The 22509-nt window shown below is 39.3% G+C and overlaps 1 pseudogene; it reads left to right on the top strand.

Annotated features, from left to right (window-relative positions):
- Nucleotides 1–82: 82 nt before the first annotated feature.
- LOC100582494 lies at nucleotides 83–1985 on the top strand (annotated as a pseudogene).
- Nucleotides 1986–22509: the final 20524 nt, after the last annotated feature.

Raw genomic sequence — 22509 nt, 5'->3', positions numbered from 1 at the left:
GCTTGAGAGCTGCGGCCAGGGAGGTGCGGAGCAGCTTCGGAGGCAGCGGCCGAACCAACCGAGTCGGACCCTGACCCTAAAACCTAGTAATTTTCCACTTGTTCATTAATATGGAAAACTCGGATTCTAACGACAAAGGAAGTGGTCATCAGTCTGCAGCACAGCGCAGAAGTCAGATGGACCGATTGGATCGGGAAGAAGCTTTCTATCCATTTGTAAATAACCTGAGTGAAAAAGATTCAACGCCTATGAGAGATAATAATTTGCTAGGCACCCCAGGTGAAAGTACTGAGGAAGAGTTGCTGAGAAGACTACAGCAAATTAAAGAAGGCCCACCACCGCAAAACTCATGACCTCATTATGTCAAGTGAAAATAGAGGAGGAGACTCTTCAGATGATGTGTCTAATGGTGACTATAATAGACTGGCTTAACTCTGTCAGACAAACTGGAAATACAACAAGAAGTGGGCAAACAGGAAACCAATCTTGGAGAGCAGTGAGCCGGACTAATCCAAACAGTGGTGATTTCAGATTCAGTTTAGAGATAAATGTTAACAGTAATAATGGGAGCCAAAATTCAGAGAATGAAAATGAGCCATCTGCAAGACGTTCTAGTGGAGAAAATGTGGAAAACAACAGCCAAAGGCAAGTGGAAAACCCACGATCTGAATCAACATCTGCAAGGCCATCTAGATCAGAACGAAATTCAACTGAAGCATTAACAGAAGTCCCACCTACCAGAGGTCAGAGGAGGGCAAGAAGCAGGAGCCCAGACCGTGGGAGAACCAGAGCAAGAGCTGAGAGAAGTAGGTCACCTCTGCATCCAATGAGTGAAATTCCACGAATATCTCATCATAGTATCTCATCTCAGACTTTTGAGCATCCTTTGGTAAATGAGATGGAGGGAAGTTCTAGAACCCGGCCCTGTGTGACATTGAGAGAGCAAATATCTGGGCGTGAGTTGCTAAGTAGAGGTCTTTTTGCAGCTTCTGGAACAAGAAATGCCTCTCAAGGAGCAGGTTCTTCAGACACAGCTGCCAATGGTGAATCTACAGGATCAGCACAGAGACCTCCAACCATAGTCCTTGATCTTCAAGTAAAAAGAGTTCGTCCTGGAGAATATCGGCAGAGAGACAGCATAGCCAGCAGAACTCGGTCTAGGTCTCAGAGGCCAAACAACACTGTCACCTATGAAAGTGAACGAGGAGGTTTTAGGCGTACATTTTCACGTTCTGAGTGGGCAGGTGTGAGAACCTATGTCAGTACCATCAGAATTCCCATTCGTAGAATCTTATCTTAAATACTGGTATCTGTGAGACTACATCTTTTGCAATTCAGACCATGTTAAGGCAGATAATGACAGGTTTGGGTGAGTTAAGCTATTTTATATACAGTGATAGCGACTCAGAGCCTACTGGCTCAGTCCCAAATCAAAATATGGAAAGGGCAGAGTCACGGAGTGGAAGAGAGGGTTCTGGTGGTGGTAGTAGTTCTGGTTCCAGTTCGAGTTCCAGTTCAAGTTCCAGTTCCAGTTCCAGTCCTAGTTCCAGTTCTGGTGGTGAAAGTTCAGAAACTAGCTCAGATTTATTTGAAGGCAGTAATGAAGGAAGCTCATCATCAGGCTCATCAGGTGCCAGGCGAGAGGGTTGACATAGGGTGCCCGTCATATTTGATGAAAGTGGCTCTTTGCCCTTCCTTAGCCTGGCTCAGTTTTCCTCTTAAATGAGGATGATGATGACCAACCTAGAGGACTCACTAAAGAACAGATTGACAACTGGGCAATGAGAAGTTTTGGTGAAAATGATGCATTAAAAACCTGTAGTCTTTGCATTACAGAATATACAGAAAGCAACAAACTTCGTAAACTACCTTGTTCCCATGAGTACCTTGTCCGCTGCATCGATCGCTGGTTGTCTGAGAATTCTACCTGTCCTATTTGTCGCAGAGCAGTCTTAGCTTCTGGTAACAGAGAAAGTATTGTGTAATTAAGATCTGGACTCTCAGCTATGTAGCTGATGTAGTGATGGGCAAACAGGAATCACTTGCTTTTATGTCCACTTTTTGAGTGGTACTTAAATGTAAAGTAACAACCTGAATTGAGTCATTGCCTTCTGAAGGAATCATTGTCCTTTCTCCAGTTTTTGTTCCAGAATAAAAGGAAATATTTTAAAAGCCACGTTTTAGGACCTAAAAATCTGATTTCTGTACCAGTTAAACTGGTAGCATCACTGTTACTGATAGTTTATCATATACACTTGTCAATTTTTCCTTTGTTATCTTAAAAGATCCGCCTTAGCAATGGCTCCTGTTTCATGTTGATCTTTAAATTTTCCCACGCCATAAGAGAGAGGGGCGAAGGAAATTGCCAGTTTAGACTAAGTTACAGTATGTGTTTCATAAGTGATTAAAGCTATACCATTCCCAGTTATTAGTTGACACAAATTCAGCCACATTCTGAATATTGTTTGTTCACCTTTCAGACTTGGTAATACTGGACATGTCAGTGTAAATAAAACTAAGGTTAGGATCTTCTAAGTGTATAACTGTCTCCCAAGCCCATCACTGTGGCACACTGTAGAGTGAGCTTATAGTTTAATTGAGGTATTTATCTTGTGGAAATATCAAAAAGCCTATGCTTATGTAAGTGAAAAAAATCACATTCATTTGTTTAAAAATGTAAAGCTATTTTGTAGAGGCTCAGTACTTTTCCAATGCATTGTTGTATGAATGCATTAAAAATTGTAAAGTACCATGCTTAGAACTGAGAAGACTGCTTTTTGTGGGCCAACACAGTAACAGACACACCAAACAAAGTACAAAGCTGCTTTTGTAAGTGTGTAGATGTCAAGAGTAGAACATATCTATAATATTTAATGTATGTGAACAGCTACTGTGACATGCAAAGGAAAGGACAGTGCAGAATCAAACTGTGTTGAAGACCAGTGGAAACTGTATAATTTAACTTGGATTTAGGCAGGAAGTGAAAGATGAGAGAAGTAAAGAAAACTGCTCTGAAGAATTTAAAGTTTTCCTGAAGACAGTAATAATGCAGACACAAACTGGTTTCATGTGGTGAGAGCAGCCACAGCAGCAGCTTGACCTGGTATTCTACCTGAGTAGATGAAGTAGAAGATCGGCAAGTTTGGCAGAGTTTTGGTTTAAGAAAAACAAACTACTATCACCTAGCACAAGTTAAATTGATGTTTTTACAAGTCTGCTCCTCGAAAATGAAAAGATGGAGGAAAGAGACCATAAAACCACTTTTAGCATATGAATTGCAGTTGGTACACGTGTGTGTTAATAGGAAAGTCTCGAATTTGTGTTGTTTTTGAGATTTGACATTTAAGGTACCAGTGCACACTTGATAATATTTCGTTACTATCTCCAACACAGACCTAACATCTCGAATTTAAAGACCAGTTGAAGATTAAGGGATTTTTATCCTTTGTCGAAAGTGAGTCATGTTGGGTTATTTGAAATTCACATTTTGATTGTGCTGCCCATATATGAAAATGAGACCTGCTGACTCGCCATCTGTGGACATGCACTTTATGTTATTTTCTTAGTAGTAAGAGTAATTTCATGATAACCCCAGTCCTCTTGCCTAATTTCTTTTGTGAGGCTAGTTGGGGTTAGGATTAGAATGACTATGCAGCAGATATTTGTTCTTCTGGGAAAAGCTTTAACAGGCCAAAATAGGGATTGAACTTGTCCTTGGCCTTTATCAAAGCAAGCTAGCTACCCAGACCTAGTCAAATACTCTACAAAATAAGCAAGTCTGCTTTAGGAATTGTTTGGCTACCTTCACTGTTATCAGCTTAGCTGTAAAGCTTATTTCAAAGCTCACTCTTTCATGATTTCTCCTGGCTTTCAATCCTACCTAAGTATCAAGGAAATTAACTTGTAAATATGGTAGTTGTTTACTAAGGATATGTACTGCTCTTGCAGGGAATAATGTCCAAACAAAGCTTCACTTATTTTTTTTTTAATATAAGCAGATTTCACTGTTATGGCGCTAATGTAACACATTTTACCTTTTTTTAAAAAAAATAAGATAAACCAGCCAAGATTAAAACAAAAGAACTCCTGGATGGAGACCTGTGTAAACAAACAAACAAACTAATGCATCTGGCTATGTGAAAAATAGAATGAAAATGAGGTTTTTTTTTTCATATCATCATATTTGGAGAAAATTATGCATCTATTTTATCCTGGTACGTAGAAAACTAAGCAAATAAAATAATGAACTAATAATAAAGAAAAACAAAATTTGTATAAAAAGAAACTAGTACTCTACCCACCTGCCTAATAGTGAAGAATATTTACATAGACATTATAATACAAATGTAAAATATTTATTTAACAAACATGGTGCTATTAAATTGATAATATCCATTATTACATGGATAAATTGGAATAAAAGGGTGTAAGGTATGGAAGAGAAGTAGGGAGAATAGAAAAATTCTCATCTGCAATAACATGATGGCAAGAGATTGTATCTAAAATAGGTAAATATAAAGATGAGTATAGACATAATAGTTACAAATATGAAGACAGATTTCAGAAGAGAAAGCTAAGAAACAATACTGAGACATGAGTGAGGGTATAGCTTGGGACTACATTTTTCCTTGATAAGCCTCATAGTACTGTTTAACCTTTTAAACTATGCATTTATTGTTTTTATAAAAATAAAAATGAATTTTAGATAGACTAAAATTATCACTAATCTCCACTACTATAATGTTGATAGGAAACTTCCTAATGTACCTTCTTTGTTGGGTCACAATACCTACTAATAACTCTTTCATTACTTATAAGATAGAGATCCCTAGACACTTGTTTCAGTTAGCTATTGCTAGGTAACAAACTTCCCCCAAAATTTAGTGGCATAAAGCAATGAGCATCTATTATTGCTCACAAGTTGATGGGTCAGCTGGATACTTTTCATTTCCTTAGGGCTCACTCATCTATCTGATGTTAGCTGTGGGTCAGTTAGGCATCTCTGCTGCTATAGGCAAGGTTCTCTCACATGTTTGGGGATTGCAGGTTCTTCCCTGCTCTAGGATGGAATTGGCTAGAACAACCATGTGGCTGTCTGCCATATGGTCTCTTATCCTCTAACATGTTAGCTGGACTTGTTCACCTGGCAGCTTTCCAGCATTCCAAGATAGTGAAAAGGGGTTCAAAGACTCTTGAGTCTAGGCTCAAGATTGGCAGTCCGTTACTTCTGCCTCATTCTGTCAGTCGGTGCAATTAGTAGGCAAACCCAGATTCAAAGAGTAAGGGAATAGATTCCATCTGTTCATGAGAGGAGCTGTAGTCATATTGAAATGGGAATGGATATGGGAAAGGACAGAGAATTGTGACCATTTTTGCACTTAGTTTCCTTTACTACTCAAAGAAAGTCCCACTTCCTTTCCTACAAGGGTTTTCCCAAGTTCATACACATACATGCCTCTATGTCCTTGCTTTACCCAAAAGGCTTTTCCTGCCTTCTACATGACATTCGAAACTCCTTCCATCTATTCAGACTATAGGTCAAGTTTCTTTTCTCCTTTTAAGCCTTTCCTGGCCTTTCTAAGCCTTTTGTGATCTCCTATATTGTCAGTATCATTCACTTGCCATTTGATAATTTATTGCTACCGTGGAGATATCTTAGCCTTGAACTAGGCCATACCTTCCTTAATGACAGGAATTGTGTCTTATGATGTTTTGACAAATACTACCATCTGCCCAGAAGACTGTCCATAAAGAAGGAATGAATGAGTGGACAATCAGACTACCTCCTCTGACTTGAGACAAATTATCTGCCTACATAAAACTGGAAGAGCAGACAATTGGAGGCTAAGAGATAATGCAAGGGAGTTTTGGGGGAGACGAAACTGATCTGTATCCTGATTATGGTCATGGTAACAGAAATCAACATGTTAAGATTCATAGAACTGTATACCAAAAGAGAAAAAAAAAGTAAATTTTACTCTATGATGATGGAGAAAAAGCCTCTTAACTCTATAAAATCATGACTCCAGTGTGTGTAAATTGAGCAATTTCCTGGAATCCAAAAAATAAGTAAACAGAAGACAGAAAGAAGAAAGCAAGCAAGCTACTTCCTATTTTAACATCAAAAAGTACAAATCACTACATACAGAGTCACTGAATCTCCTTGTGAACTAAAATTATGGGCGCTGCTCAATCCTCTTCTGCTGAAATTGTCCTACCTGTATCTATTATGTATCTATTATGTTGGAAAATGCCCCTGCCCTGGCTGGACTCACCTCTGTTTGGGCTACGTGGAAAGAGGGCTGACTGGAAGGTGTACTGAGAGACACTCCTTATCCCCAGCATTAGGGCAGAGATGTCAAGAGGCATTCCCACCATTCTTATATTCCTTTCCTGCTGCATGAGTATCTTGGCCTAAGGCACATATCAGGAGCCAGATATTAGGCATCCAACATTCCTTTTACTGATTATTATGAGGAGTTGAGTGCCAGTATTCAGAGAAATTGGCCCTGTCACCCTCCACTGGCTTCCCTTCAGGACAGAGAGAACCTATTACCATGTCTCCCAAACACCCCTGCCAATCTGCTTTTAAAACCTCCTCTCTCGCCCATCTGTATTTGATCTGCAGTATATTTTGTTGTTTGTTTTCCGGTAAAATATTTTAAAACTTAGATATTTGTTGTTTAGGTGCTTCTTTGTGAGTTTCATTAATTCTTCCTGTAAAGATATCATATTTTCTATAATGAGAAGTTTGTTCCTGGATTGTGTGGTCACCATAAAAGCTTCTGACAACTTTTCTTTTCCAACGTAAATGCAGTCTGTCAGCTGCTGAATGGTTTAAGATTCTCATGACTAGTAACAAGACCATCCAAATCATCTGCACTCCATAAAATTAGGATTCTCCACAGCCCTGGTCAGTCTGGAGACTTGGGACTATCTCAGGCCTTCTTTTTCTCTATTGCCCCAGAATTTAAAAGAGACATCATCAGTTTAGTTTAACCCTACATTTTGAGGTATCTAAAAATAGTCATAAAAATCTGATGATAGTTAAAATGTTTTCAAAGTTTAAAATGTTTTACATGTCTTACATCTTTTGATTCCTGTGTTGTGATAAATTATTATTTTGACAGCAAAAATAATCAATCCATATAGTTAGGGAAAAAAAGAAGAAAGGAGGTGGATAGCAAATGAACTGTGTTGGTTGTTTGAGTTGCCCATGCTGAAGATGCATATTAAACAAAACAAAATTAGTAGAAACCAGAAGAGAGAACAAACAGTAACTTCAGCTGTGAAGCTGTTGATCCTTATCTCTCCTGTCAAATTCTGGGCAAGAAAACCACATAGATAGTCCACATAGCCCTGGGCACCTCTGTACTTTCTTAAAGACAACGCTGGTGTGTAAAAATTGTGTACACATATGACTTTCTCTCTGAATATTGCACAACACCACCTGGTAAACTCCCTGTAATTCCTCAGCATTTTATTGACCTCTTTGTATCCTCCTCTTTCCATCTCTCTCCCTGATTCTTCAGTAGTCTATCAGTTCAGAACATCTCAGCATGGTGTGTCTGTGTTCCCAGCTGGATGGAGAAAATTTATCTCAACCATACAAGGATTTTTAAACAAAGTGAATAAAGCATCATCTCAAGATTTTTCACTTGCATGAGCTTATTCCAAGGCTCTATTTCTAATTTTGTGTTTGTATTATTTTTCTTGAGATTCCTCCTCTAAATTGTACAAGATCCAGATTCCACAAAGCCCACATATGCCCTTGGTCTCCACTCACCCCTGGACCCTTTCTTACCTAATACTCCATTAAAAAATGAAATATGATTAAAGAGGTACCAAACTTGCTTGTCTTTGAGTCTATCAAATGGATAATTCATCAAAACAGTTTTTAAAGGCATCTGTATTATTATCTTTTCATGCTGATGATAAACACACACCCAAGACTGGGCAATTTACAAAAGAAAGAAGTTTATTGGACTTACAGTTCCATGTGGTTGGGAAGGCCTCACAATCATGGCAGAAGGTGAAAGGCACATCTCACATGGCAGCAGACAAGAGAAAAGAGAGTTTGTGCAGGGAAACTCCCATTTTTAAAACCATCAGATCTTGTGAGACTCATTTGCTATCACAAGAATAGCACAGGAAAGACCCACCCCAGTAATTCAATCACCTTTCACCCAGTTCCTCCCATGACATGTGGGAATTGTGGGAGTTAAAATTCAAGATGAAATTTGGGTGGGAACACAGCCAAACCATATCATTCCACCGCTGGCCCCTCCCAAATCTCATGTCCTCACATTTCAAAACCAATCATGCCTTCCTAACAGTCCCCGAAAATCTTAACGCATTTCAGCATTAACTCAAATGTCCACAGTCCAAAGTCTCATCTGAGACTAGGCAAGTCTTCCACCTATGATCCTGTAAAATCAAAAGCAGGTTAGTTACTTCCTAGATACAATGGAGGTGCAGGCATTGGGTAAATACAGCTGTTCCAAATGGGATAAATTGGCCAAAACAAGGGGCTACAGCCCCTATGCAAGTCCAAAATCCAGCAGGGCAGTTAAATCTGAAAGTTCCAAAATGATCTCTTTTTAACTCCATGTCTCATGCTGATGCAAGAGGTGGGTTCCTACAGTCTTGGGCAACTCCACCCTTATGGCTTTGCAGGGTACAGCCCCCTTCCTGGCTGCTTTAATGGGCTGGCATTGAGTGTCTGTGGCTTTTCCAGGTGCATGGTGCAAGCTGTCAGTGGATCTGCCATTCTGGGGTCTAGAGAACAGTGGTCCTCTTCTCACAGCTCCACTAGGTGGTGCCCCAGTAGGGACTCTGTGTAGGAGCTCCGACCCCACATTTCCTTTCTGTACTGCCCTAGCAGAGGTTCTCCATGAGGGTCCCACCCCTGCAGCAAATTTCTGCCTGGCCATCCAGGCATTTTCATATATCCTCTGAAATTTAAGCAGAGGTTCCCAAACCTCAGTTGTTGACTTCTGTGCACTCGCAGGCTCAACACCACATGGAAGCTACCAAGGCTTGAGGCTTACACCCTCTGAAGCTATGGCCCAGGTCTCTGGGCCTGTGATGGAAGAGGCTGCCATGAAGACCTCTGACATGCCCTGGAAACATTTTCCTCATTGTCTTGGGGATTAACATTTGGGTCTTTGCTACTTATGCAAATTTTTGCAGCCATCTTGAATTTCTCATCAGAAAATGGGATTTTCTTTTCTATTGTGTTGTCTGGCTGCAAATTTTCCAAACTTTTATATTCTGTTTCTCTTATAAAACTGAATGCCTTTAACAGCACCCAAGTCACTTCTTGAATGCTTTGCTGCTTAGAAATTTCTTCTACCAGATACTCTAAATTACCTCTCTCAAATTCAAAGTTCCACAAATCTCTAGGGCAGGGGCAAAATGCTGCCAGTCTCTTCGCTAGAACATGACAAGAGTCACCATTGCTCCAGTTCCCAACAAGTTCCTCATCTCCATCTGAAACCACTTCAGCCTGGATTTCACTGTCCATATCATTATCAGCATTTTGGTCAAGGCCATTCAACAAGTCTCTGGACAATTCCAAACTTTCCCACATTTTCCTGTCTTCTTCTGAGCCCTCCAAACTGTTCCAACCTCTGCCTGTTACCCAGTTCCAAAGTCGCTTCCACATTTTTGGGTATCTTTTCAGCAGCACCCCACTCTACTGGTACCAATTTACTATATTAGTCCATTTTCACACTGCTAATAAAGACATACCTGAGACTGGGCAATTTACCAAAGAGGTTTACTGGACTTACAGTTCCACATGGCTGGGGAGGCCTCACAATCATGGCAAAAGGTGAAAGGCACATCTCACATGGCAGCAGACAAGAGAAGAGAGAGCTTGTGCAGGGAAACTCCTGTTTTTAAGACCATCAGATCTCATGAGACTCATTCACCATCAGAATAACAGGTCAGGAAAGACCCGCTCCCATAATTCAATCACCTCCCAGCAGGTTCCTCCCATGATACATGGGAATTGTGAGAGTTACAATTCAAGATGAATGAGAATGCAGCGAAACCATATCAGCATATTTTCTTTCTTCCTGAGTTCTTCTTTCATATTTATATGTGCCATCATGTTTTCTTATCAATTGAAAAACATTTATCGCTTTTGCTTCTCCCTGTCACTTCATCATCTTCAATGTAGAGAGTTAAGTCATGCCAGTGAACAGTTGTTAGCCTTCCTCCATGAAGCAAAAGACCTTCAGTCTCCAAATGGAAGACTAAAAATGCAGGGAGGCTGAATTTAAGATAAATGCTTTTGCAGCCCCAAAATAGCTGGACACTTTCTGAGATGTCTCATGTCTTCTTTATTTTCTTAGGACTAAGGTTCCAAAGTCATTGGTAATGGACATAAAGCAATCATCTTAAGATTAGTCTTTCTGCTCAGTAGAGAAGGCACTATATAACTAGTTTTGTGATACTTTTTTTGAGACAGTCTCACTCTAATGCCCAGGTTGGAGTGCAGTGGCATGATCTCTTCTCACTGCAACCTCCACCTCTCAGGTTCAAGTGATTTTCATGCCTCAGCCTCCTGACTAGCAGGGACTACAGGTGCACACCATCATGTCCAGCTAATTTTTGTATTTCTGGTAGAGACTGGGTTTCACCATGTTGGCCAGGCTGGTCTCGAACTCCTGGCCTCAAGTGATCTGCCCACCTCGGCCTCCCAAAGTGCTGGGATTACAGGCATGAGCCATCATGCCCAGCCTAGTTTAGTGATGACTTTCGCCAGTGTGTAATTAAAAGGTGAGTTTTTATGCACCTGGATGAGTGATACACGGGCAGGAAACTAAAATAATAGAGCTGAGAGTCCTGTCCCCCACCACTAACTTCCCATCCTCAGTTTGATAATCAGAATGACCTGAGCTGAGGGCTAAGCCTGTAACTTCCTGCACCAGATAGCCTAGGGGCGGGATAGAGAGTCAAGTAAAGGGAGCGGATCCTGAGAGCTGTGTGTGTTCACCCGAGCAGCCCAAGTCCTCTCTTTAGCTTGAAAAACATGAAATCAAATTTCCATCTAATCCTCCCCATCTTAAAGCTTTTACTTGGCCTTCTGCTTTTCACTCCAAGCTTTGGTTTAGCAGCTTCAGATACAACCACAGAAGAGTCAGTGGTTAGGAGCACAAGAGCACAAAAGTTAGGCCAGGCAGTTCTGGGATTGTATATCATGTCTTGCTTCTCTCATTCGTTCTGACCTTGGGTTAACCATTTTCAGCTTTAGTTCCCTTGTGTATAGAATGGGGCTAGAATTAATGTTGTTAGAAACTAAATGAGATGTCTGTAAAGTCCTTAGCAAATATAAGCATTCAACAAATATTAGCTATTGTAAGTGCCATAATTATCTTTCTGCAGTCTCCTAAACAAAGTGAATCATCAGGTATTTGATAGATAAGAGCCAAGTGATATAATACCAGAGAGGATAGAAAGACATGCTTATTGCCCACTCACTGTATCCTTTTCCTCGGCCAGAAGCCCTGAGATGGGTGTGAAGGAGCAGGAAATAGAAAGAGAAGGAAATACCTAGAAGATCAAGTGTATTAAAAAAATATGAATCCTGAAAATCCAGAATGATCTAGGGACAGAGTTTGAAATGCTGATGACCATTAGAGGAGGATCCTTGATCTATGCTTAGTATCCTTCCAACCTCAGGAGGGTTTCTTCCTCCAGATGAGTTTGGTGAACCTCAAAGTCTAGATAGGGCAGCAGAGAAAAACGTCAGCAGAGAAAACTGGAGTCTCAAGCAAAAATTCTTCTTCCTATTGGCAGAAGAGTTCTGGTTAACTAGTCAAGTTAGATATAAATCCACTTATTCAAACTAGCAGGCTTATGACATTTTAAAAGTAGAGATAATTAGTCTATTTCATAAAAGAAAAATTGTGAAGCTTCTTATTAAATGCAATATAAGTACCACAAGCTCTTAAGGCTAGAAAGCAATTTAAACACCATTCGGTTCAATCCCAGTGTCAGATGATGTAACTCAAGTTCAGAAAGGCCAAATGACTTGTTCACGGTCACATTGCAAGTTTGACCAGATAGCAAATATAAAATCAGCTGGGATAGACAAACAATTGGCTTGGCTTTTCACTTACTATCCCAAAGGTCGTGAGTCAAATTGGTTTATAAACGTACATACAGGTTAAGAAATGCCCATATGAAAATGGAAAAAAAAATAAAAAGATTTGGTTTATATTTACACTGCTTTTTCTTCTTTAAAGGATACTGTTTATAAAGACTTGTTGATTCACAAGCCACAAACTTTGAGAGAAGGTAGTTTCACTTTTATACTTTTTCCTCCTCAAATTTTTTTATTTGAAAATAAAAATAATGGTCAAATTAAAAAAATGGGAAAATTTTAAAAGTGGGCAAATAATGTGATAGAATAAAGATTATTAATATCTTACTATTCCCAGACCTCAGTTCCCCCTTCCCTGTCCATCAAAAGATAGCCCATCTCTCCCCACCAAATCTGCAGTCAGATCATAAATAGGACTCTTTCCTACTAGGAGAGTTAGTCAATCTAATAAAACAAACAAACAAACAAAAAACACTGGGATAATTAGAGGAGGAAGAAGAAATGGGAGAGAAAACCTTAGTGGGTTGGGTGGAGGAGGATGAATATTATCAGAACGTTTGGGAAATGTGTTTTAAACTGTTTTTCAATCTCCTTCAATACCCTCCAAAAGAATTCCTTTCCAATTCCTTTTTTGCTCTTAAATTATGCTGCTTACAAAATACACTGCCGTAAAATGAACCTCCTCTAGAAACCCTTCTCCCGGGCATCTAGGTTTACAAGGGTTACAAGCAGTGGTGTACTACAGACAGCTTGTACTGGCTTAGAGAACAAATTCTGTGCATCTCTTCCCAATACTGTTCAGTGATTTCATACTGGTAGTTTGAAATTGGCCATGGTGGGAGTATTTACACCATAGAAATTGGCAAACATTACAAATCAGAGCTTGTTTTCCTCCCCCCACCCGCCCCAGAGAGCTGGTTTACCAGCACACCACCGGACAAAAAAACACAATGGTAAAATAATCCTCCTCCCAGTTTTCATATTCTGATATTGTTGTTTTTGAAACATGATAGCTGGGTTTTCCTTTAGACTCTATTTTATAAAACACTTCTAAAAAGTTCCAAAGTCATACTCCACACACTAGAACCCTGCCAGCTGTTTGATGAATACATGCACAAGTGAAGTCAGGGAGTGGTTGAGGGAATGTTTATTGTTTTATTCAAAGCCATCCCCCACTGTTAAAATAACAATGTGTGCTATAATAATAGATGAATATCACTGTTGTAGTATTTGAAAGATAATACATTTTTATTCCTTAAACGTTTAAATTTATTATTAACAAAATAGCCCTCTCCTAGGAGCCTTGGCACCTATGAAATATTTTAAAACCATATTCTTACCCTCTTTTAGTCATTTTTTTATCCCTTTGAAAATATTAAGAAAGCTACAGACCGTCTAAACCAGAAAAGTTGTAAGGCGAAAGTCTAGTTAACTCCAGGTTAAGAACCCCTGCTTGTAGATAAGGTCCCCATTCTCAAGGCATTTGCAGTCTCCTGGGTAGAACTTTTTGGGAACTTCTGTTCTGAAATTCCCTTAAGAATCCATCACACTTTTTGTACATATTCTTAGTAGTGGCATCTTTATCCTCTTGGGGTAGATTGAAGTTAAAAGGAAAAAAAGAAGCCAAAGGTCATTTGGCACCAAAGCTGATGAATACAATGTGCAATGAAACTGAGTATTACCTTTTTTGGTAAAAACAAATAGGGAGTCGAGTAATAGGGCCCTTTATCTTTCTGACACATAAACTGGCTCTGTAAGCAATTCCAAAAGAGGATTTCCGGAAAAGATCTGGGCAATACAGCATCATCACAATAAGTGGGTATCTTCCATTTCTATGCCCAATATTTATGGGGCAGATGATAAGGGGAAATTTGGATGCATAAATTCTCATTTCTACCACTTTAATTAAATGAAATCAGTCTCATTACCATATATATCCTGTTTCCAGTAGTTTAGACGTATCAAATTTTACCATGTAGCAGGTACTGTGTTGAATGCTCTCCATGCTTCAGATAAGCTCTATGAAATAGGCAACACTGTTATCTTTAATTTATAAATGAGAAAACTGAGCCTTAGAGTAGGTAAGTAGTGGCAGCTTGGAATTTGAAACACCAATCTTCCCAACTCTGAATCCTGTGCTCTTAACAGTGGTTAAGAGCTTCCTGTCCACACATGAAAATCACAGACCACCTTTCATCGCTAAATGAAAAGCCACTAGAATGATGCAGGTGGGAATTCAAATAGGTGTTTAGAAGCAGCAGCCAGCTGTGTGGGCAGTGATGAGAGAGAGTTGCATGGAGAAGGCGAAACTTTGGTTCAACAAGATTCCAATAGAGAAAAGAGGAGTGATTACAAGCCGCCACAATAGCAAGGACAAAGATTTGAAGGCAAGATCAGCAACGTGCTTTTGCTAAGAGAGGACACAGAGGAACAGAACAGAAGAGAACAGGCAGAATGATAGCAGGGCAGATAGGTAAATCACTGCAAGTGGAGGTGGCAGCCAAGGGAGGCAGGGGAGCTATTACTAACAAAACAAACAAAAACAAAGGCATGTTGCTCACTAAACCCAGGAGGAAGATAAGAATAGCATCTAAAGTAGAGATTCTCATCCCAAAATTCTATGGAACTTCAAAAACAATCCCAGAAGCAAGCTCATACACACTATACCCCGTATCAATTAAATTCACACTTCTGGGAATGAAATCCAGGCTCCAGTGTGTTTGGTTCCTTGGTTTTAAGCTCCCCAGTGATTCTGGCATGTATACAGGATTAAGAATCACTGGTCTAACATCTTGGTTGAGGTAGATGAAGCAGATAGGGAAGAAGTCTGACTATGTGAAACAAGCTGGCCAGCTGAGAACTAGGCCAAGAAGAGGAGCACAGGCAGAAAGGCAGTAAGGACACAGACATGGGCTGGTACCAAGCGGCCAGATGGGGTAGGAAAGCCATGACAGATAGAGACTCTGTAAGTAATCAAGAGGTATTTGGGTTCAAATCAACTCTGTTCATACCAAATTGATGGAGAACCATACCAGATATGGAGAGAGTAGAGACACAATCGAAAGTATAGGCTCTGCTACTCCTTAGCTATGGCACCCTGGGCAAGTTACTTGACCTCTGTGAGCCTCAGTGCTTTCCTATGTAAAAATGGAAATGTTAATCATGTCTATCTTCCAGGGATATACATACACTAGGCATGAGAGAAAGACTATGAAGTGAAGGTCCTCTAGGAGATTCCAGTTCTAACACAGGTTGAAAACTGAAGTGAAAAGTACACATTCCTGAGAACCAGGAGATGGCAATAGAAAAGCAGGTTGGTGCTAGGTAGTAGGAGAGCTAATTTTTTTTTTTAAACTTTGTAGTAATGATAGGGAAGGAAAAGCACAACATTTTTGGAAAGCAGTGTGGAAAAATATAACAAGAGCCAGAAAGATGTTTGTACCATTTTTTCTGGTAATCCTACTCTTGGAATTAATCCTAGAAAAATAAATCAACAGAAGAAAAAGAAACTTAAGTATATAAAAATCTATAATATTAAAATATGGAAACAACCAGAACTGTCAAATATAGGTCAACGGCTAAGTAAATTGTTACATATCCACCATATAGAATATTAACTTCGGAATTCAGGAACCTTGTCTTATTCATCTTTTAATTTTTTAAATTTCAACCTTAATTATACAAGGAACACTTTTAAAAATTGTCATTATAAAAAAATTAATGCAATAAAAAGCTAAAATTCTCCTTAACCAATTTTAGTTTTCCATCTAAAAATTGCCACTGTTAACAGTTTGGTGTGCACTCTGAGATATTTTTTAAGACACTTACACAAACACCCACAGATACATTTACACATATATATGTACACTTACATACACATATCTATGGAGGTATCTGTTTTGTTTACTGTATGTTACAAAAATGCTATCTTGGCTGTACTTGTTTTTTTGCAATTTGGTTTTTGCTTTTTTTTTTTTTTCACTTAGCAACATGCCTTGGAAGATTTTCATGTCAGTATTGATAGATATATCTCACTGTTTTTAATTTAGGGATGAATATATCACAGCTTAATTAACCACTCCAAGTATTGGTAGGTATTGATGTAGCTTTCCATTTTCATAATTACAAACGTTGTTTAGATGAACACTCTTGCTTCTGTCTCCTGATGCACTTTAACGACTGTTTCTTGAGGGCATGTAAAGAAGAGTGAAACGGTTGGGTATAGAGGGTCTGGTCTATGCGTTTAAATGTTACTAGTTAAATGGCTGCACCAGCTTACAGTTTGCCAGCAGAGGAGGGGGAGTACCCAGTGTCCCAGGCCCTAATCTAAAGTTGATATTATCAAATTTTGTTTCCAATCTGCTAGGTGAAAATAGTAACTATTGCTTTAATTTGCATTTACCAACCTCTTATTAGAGTAAGCCTCTCCTTTGGCCATATATATTTCTTTTTGGTGTTTTAACTATTTGTCACCTTTGCGAATTTTTCCAATTTATTATCATTTTAGTATCTCTGTCATATAGCATAATCAGTTTTAAGTGCTGAAATATTTAGTGAGTTATTCTAACTTTTAAAAATGATCATAAAAACATACAAAATATGTATGATATAATGCAGTTAGATTAAAATGAGAATAAATTATTATGTGCAACATGAGAAGATATTCATACAATTGGACATATGCCAGAAAGGAATACTTTAAATGCTAGAAAGGAATACTTTAAATAAGAACAATAAAACTAGAAACAGAAGCTAATATTTACATAGTACTTTACATATACTTAACCACTAATCAAAATGTTTTACATGTGTTAATATCTTTATTCTTCATACCAATACTATTAGATTTTTTTTGAACTTGCTAAAAATCATTGTATAAATGGCAAAGCCAGAATCTGATAAGCCTGGGCAATCTGATTCCATAGCCTTTGCACTCTTCACTATTACATTATACTAATATAGCTGCTACTGCAGTTGCTTCTCCTCCTTCTCCTCCCTCTCCTCCCCCTCCTCTTCCTTCTTTTTCTCCTTCTTCTTCTTTTCTTCTTCTTCCTCCTCCTCCTCCTCTTAATTTTGCTGTGAACCTAAAAGGTTTTTTTTTTTTTTTTAATTAAGTCTTTGCTTTCTTCAGTTGCTCAGTGAAAGCAGAGTTAAGACCAATGGGAATTGGAAGAGCTTAGAAAACATCATAGCAGAATAGTTAGAATGAATATTCTAACTATCTAAGATATCATCACAGAATAGTTAGAATGAATCCCAGTGCACAAACAGGTATACGAGAAAAATTATTCATTGCGATTTAATTTTTATTTCTAGTATTTTTCCTGCCAGTCTATTAGAAAATATAGCTTCAGTCATTTTCTTGCTTCCCTCTCCTCCATCCTGTGCAAAGCTATGTATGTCAGAGTGGGAGTGGGGAGAGCACATTGCATATCATGTGGTCCTTGATCCTCCATTACCAGGCTATCTAATTTGCCAGTGGGATATCCTCTATCCCTTTCCAGTATGCTGCCTGCCGCTTCTGTGCTCTCGGGCCCTACCTGGGGCCAAGGGTACCTGTTATTCTACCTGCCTAGTTGCCTATACAGCTATTCTCTCTGTAGGGCTAGGACTACCTCCCAGATGGTTCTGTCTGGGATGTGGGGTATATATCCTCTTGCTTAGAGACACATTGGCCTTCTTACTCTCCCTTCCAAGACCAGGAAAATTATTCTTCTAGACTGGGGAAAATTCTGATTTCATGGTTCTGGCCAAGACAAGTTCTATGCCCCAAATTGACTCTTATCTCTGGGACCTAGGCTTGTGTACCTATATCCAAGATGACTATTAGGATACTTTCTTCCTTTTATGCTGGCAGGTCTCTCCCTTGAGATAATGTGTACAGAGCCAACCATTAGGTCAGGGGTAGGGTGGAAAGTTAGAAATACAAAAAAAATTAATAGATTTTTGCAGATCCAGATAGACTGATTGATAGAGATATGAGAAATATCTCATGATACACTGCCACATAATCTCATCTAGGTATGAGAATACCCAAGGTACTCTCTCCCTCGGACATTATTGGCATTCAGGCGGCTCTTCTATAGTCAACTCTTCTTTTTCTGAGTTCCCTGACAGCTGTACCAAAACTTTGTCCTTCCGCTGTTACTTCTGACAGACATACTTGCTTCATTCTTCATCATGTTTTCCTTCTGTTGCTATCCCTGCAAATGTCCCATGGACAGCTGGGGCCATCTGCCTACATAACAATTGGCAGCACACAACAAAGTGTCAGTTACTTCCAATGACTCAATAGATGGGTAGCTGGAATACATAGCACTATTGGGGTCTTGCTGCCCTGAGGACAGGGCTGTCTAGCTACATGAATGTGCAATCTATGCAGTCACACAGGGCCATGAGCTTGATTTAATGCTCTGTTGTCACCATACTGGAATTTTTAATAGTCTTTTTAAACAAAAGGCCCTGTGCCTTCATGTTGCACTGGGTCTCATAAATTATCTAGTTGGTCCTGCCTAAAGGTCATCATTTCAACAGATTTGCAAACTCTGTACTTGAAGACCCATCTCCAGAGTTTCTGAGACTGAGAAACTGTAAAGACAAATCATATTTCAATTGCATTTAAGGATACCATTAATGGATAATTTTGATAGGATTGGTTAAGGGATACCCTTTAGGGTGTTTTTTTTCAAGTTGAAAACTCTTGGGCTTTCAGAATGATATTAGTAATTCTTATAATCCCATTTGTGAGGTTAATGTGCACACTCTCTTCTTCATTTATGGTGGTACCCACACGTACAAAAATGCTAGAATACGAGAATGGTTGCAAACTGTATGTTGGAATTAATTCAAACAACTGTTTTCAGAATGATCAGCGGTTTGATTGGATGGTGTCTTTATGCAGTACAAATGATTGTGGAAGCCTAACTGGACCAACCCCACGAGCAACACTATGCTAATTAATGTGCTGTCCCATGCTCACTCATGGATCAGTAGGTACCCTTTGACCATCACCTTCCCGTTTGCTGTGGCATCAGCCTTGAGTCAGAACCATGACACCTGAACTCTAAGCTCCTTCATAAGGTTCAAAGAGATTGCTGAGAATCCATTTTATCAGCCAGTCTTTCCCCATTCCATCCTGGTGAGCTTAATAATATATGAAAGAAGTTGTAGATAATATGGTAACTTCATGTCCTCAAGAGTTAATATAGTTTTTAAAAAATGTGTATTTTTCCTGTGACATGAAAAATACCTCAGGGATGGAGGCTTCACATCAGTGTACTATCACACCAGCTTGAGAAATATGTCATCCTTCTATCTGATCTCTCTATTTATGAGAATCAACAGATGATTCTGTCTTCAAGCAAGGATCTGTTCCGCTTTTCAGAGAACTCAGAATGTCTTTCATCACAGAAGGATGTGGTCTGTTTTCTGAGATGATTTGTGGCTCTTAGAGATGAGCTTTGAGTATCCAGCCTTTGGCCAGGATACATCAAATTCTTTAATAAGTAGCATCATGCACTGAATGTCTGTTGACACATAACACTGTATTTGTCAAGTGTCACCAAACCAGGAAGGACCCATCTTCTCATTATCACTGCCTTTCTTTTCTTATGAATATTACTTAAATCTGCCAATACAGAAATCAGAGAATTTTTTTAAAGTTCACACAATCTAGAGTAGGATGCATTATGGTCCAGTGAATGGTTTTTCAATGATAGACTGAACTGAGGCAGTTACAAAGTAGTGGAAGAAATAGTGGAACCAGGATCCATGAGTTCAAAGATTACTTCTGCCTTTACCAGCAGTCTGTTGCAGAGCAAGTTACTTAACCTCTCAGAGACCCACTTTTCTGTATACAAATTGAGGCTAACACACAAATATACAAATTCTGACTAACTGCTTTATGGGGTTGTTTTTGAGGCTAAAATAGATTGTTTCTGTGAAAAGGTTTTGTAATGGGTAGTCTTGAAAATAAATAGTGATTAAAAATTGAGTCAATATGCAAAAATTATGTGTAGACATTATTTCTAAGGCAATGTTTCTCAATCTTGGCTGCTTTTAAAACTCTCAGTCTCCAAGCTGCATCCCAGATCAATTAACTCAGAATTTCTGGGGTTTGGGCACAGGCATCAGTATGTTTTTAAAGCTCCGTAAGGTGATTACAATATGCAGCCAGAGCTGCATTAAAGGAAACTGTCCTAAAGGAAAAAGAAAACCACTTTCATTGTTTGCTTCCTATAGCTTGACCAAGTGACTGAACAAATAATTTGATTATATATCCCTCAAGCACCTGGGACGGTGCTGAGCACACTGAAATTGCTGACCAAATATTTGTAGATAACCTTTACAAATGACTATGAAAATAGTTGAAAATTCTTCACATTAAGTTCGTACTATTGCAACTCATTTCTTATGTAGTGAACTATTTAGGGGGAAAGGAAAGACAGTAATGACTTTCAAAAAAAAAAAAACTAGAAGAACTTGGCATGAAAAGTTGGGTGGTATTTTGACCACAACCACATATAAATGAGTAATGAAAGCAGACAGGAAAGAAAAATGAAGCTGTACTTGGGGGCCCCGGCCAGCACGTGTGCATGCAGCTTTCCTTCCTGGCATGTGGTTGCCTCTGGTGTATGGCTAATGCAGGAGGATGCCAGAAAAGTGTGAAAAGCCTTATAAATGCGTTCAGTGAACATCGTTGACAAGCGACTGGACTCCAGCTCTCCCATCTGTCTCTGGCAGGGTTGCTGCCAGCCTTCCAAGTCTGGGAGAGCAACTGTGTGGTAAATCACTCTGTAGCCTGGGAAAATCAAGAGTTTTATTTTCTTATGGTGGAGAGTCTGTTGCCCTCCAGGTGGTGATGTCTGTGGGAGAGGCGCAGGTCTCAATAAGTAGGCCTCCTCAGGGAATTAAGTAGTAGCTTTGGAAGGGTCCCCAGAAAAGCTAGGGGGACTGATATTGTTGCACTGGGCTGGGAATTTTATATATGAGATTACATTTAATGCTCACAGCAACTCTATGAGGTGGATATTTTATTGTCTCTGTTTTGCCGATTCAGAACTTAAGGCTCTAAAAGTTTAACTCACACTCTGCAGATCACAGGGCTAGGAAGTGGCAGACTGGTGGACTTAATGAAGTCTGCTGTCTCCAAAGATGTGTCTTCTCTATAATAATGGTCTAAGTCACCCAAAGGTAATCAATCAGCTAAGGCTTCACTCAAGCCAAGCAAATATTTTGGGTCACTATCCATGTGTATGCCCTTCTCCCTTATCCATGTGTATGGACCCTTGAGCCATTGCCTAGATTATTGTCATCCCAAAAAGTAAGTCAGCCTACTGTGTGACCATGTAGTATCACATAAAGCAGCAGCAGCACCTAGGAGCTTAGTAGTAATGCAGATTATCAAACCCCATTTCAAGCCAACTGAATCAGGAACTACATTTTAACGACATTTCCAAGGAATTCATTGAAGTTTGAAAAGCACTGGCCTACACCATAGAATTCTTTATCTGAAAGGGAATTTACGTTAGTGATTCTCAAATTTGTGTGCATTAGAATTACTTGGGGGAAAGGAGTTAAAATGCAGATTCCCAGGTCCTTTGCCTAAGGGTTCTAATTAGGGAGCTGTGAGTGGGATCTGGGCAATCTGCACCTTTTAAGAAGCAGCCCAGCTGATTCAGCTATAGGTGACTTAAAAACAAGACTATGATGAACATCAACTTAGGAATTTCAGCACCTACCACTCATTTTGATGAATCTGAGGTCAAGGAGGGGAAAGGGATGACTTAGGTCATGCGGTAGTTAGTGACAGGAACAAGATGAAGACTGTGTCCTTGAAGCAGACTAAACACCCGGTTTGGCATTGTAGGCCTTACAGAAAATGACTACCAAGTCTCTACCACATTTATTCTTTGTGCTACTTTAGAATCATTGATCCAATTGCAGTTCATTTACTCCTAATGAGAAAGGAATACTCTGGACATGGTGATGGAGGAAGGAGTGGGAGTCAATGAATCTGACTGGTCTTTTTCTTCATAGACCTGGTTTTTAAAGTTTGTTTTGTTTTTAATAAGCCAAGGGATTTATTTGGCAGAGGAGAGTTGAGGAGCATAGAGACACAAGTGAAATAGTACTTACACCTACATCTGTATGTGCTTACATGTATACCATCTCATTTAATCCTAAAATAGTCCTGTGAGGTACCATTTTGCAGCTAGTAAACTCCAGAGTCATGGATGGAATATAGTCTTCTGGCTTCAGGGATCTCTCTGTTGTATGACTACTCCTTTCTGGGGAAAGTTAGAAATTCCACCTTGAGACTGTAAGCAGTTGGTGGACCATGGTTTGTAAACCGAAAAGAACCAATTAAAATCATGATTAGATCATAGTTTTAA

Source organism: Nomascus leucogenys, chromosome 6 (assembly GCF_006542625.1).
Source record: "Nomascus leucogenys isolate Asia chromosome 6, Asia_NLE_v1, whole genome shotgun sequence".
NCBI lineage: Eukaryota > Metazoa > Chordata > Mammalia > Primates > Hylobatidae > Nomascus > Nomascus leucogenys.
The sequence above is the reverse complement of the archived record's forward strand: the minus strand, read 5'-3'. Positions and strand labels throughout refer to the sequence as shown.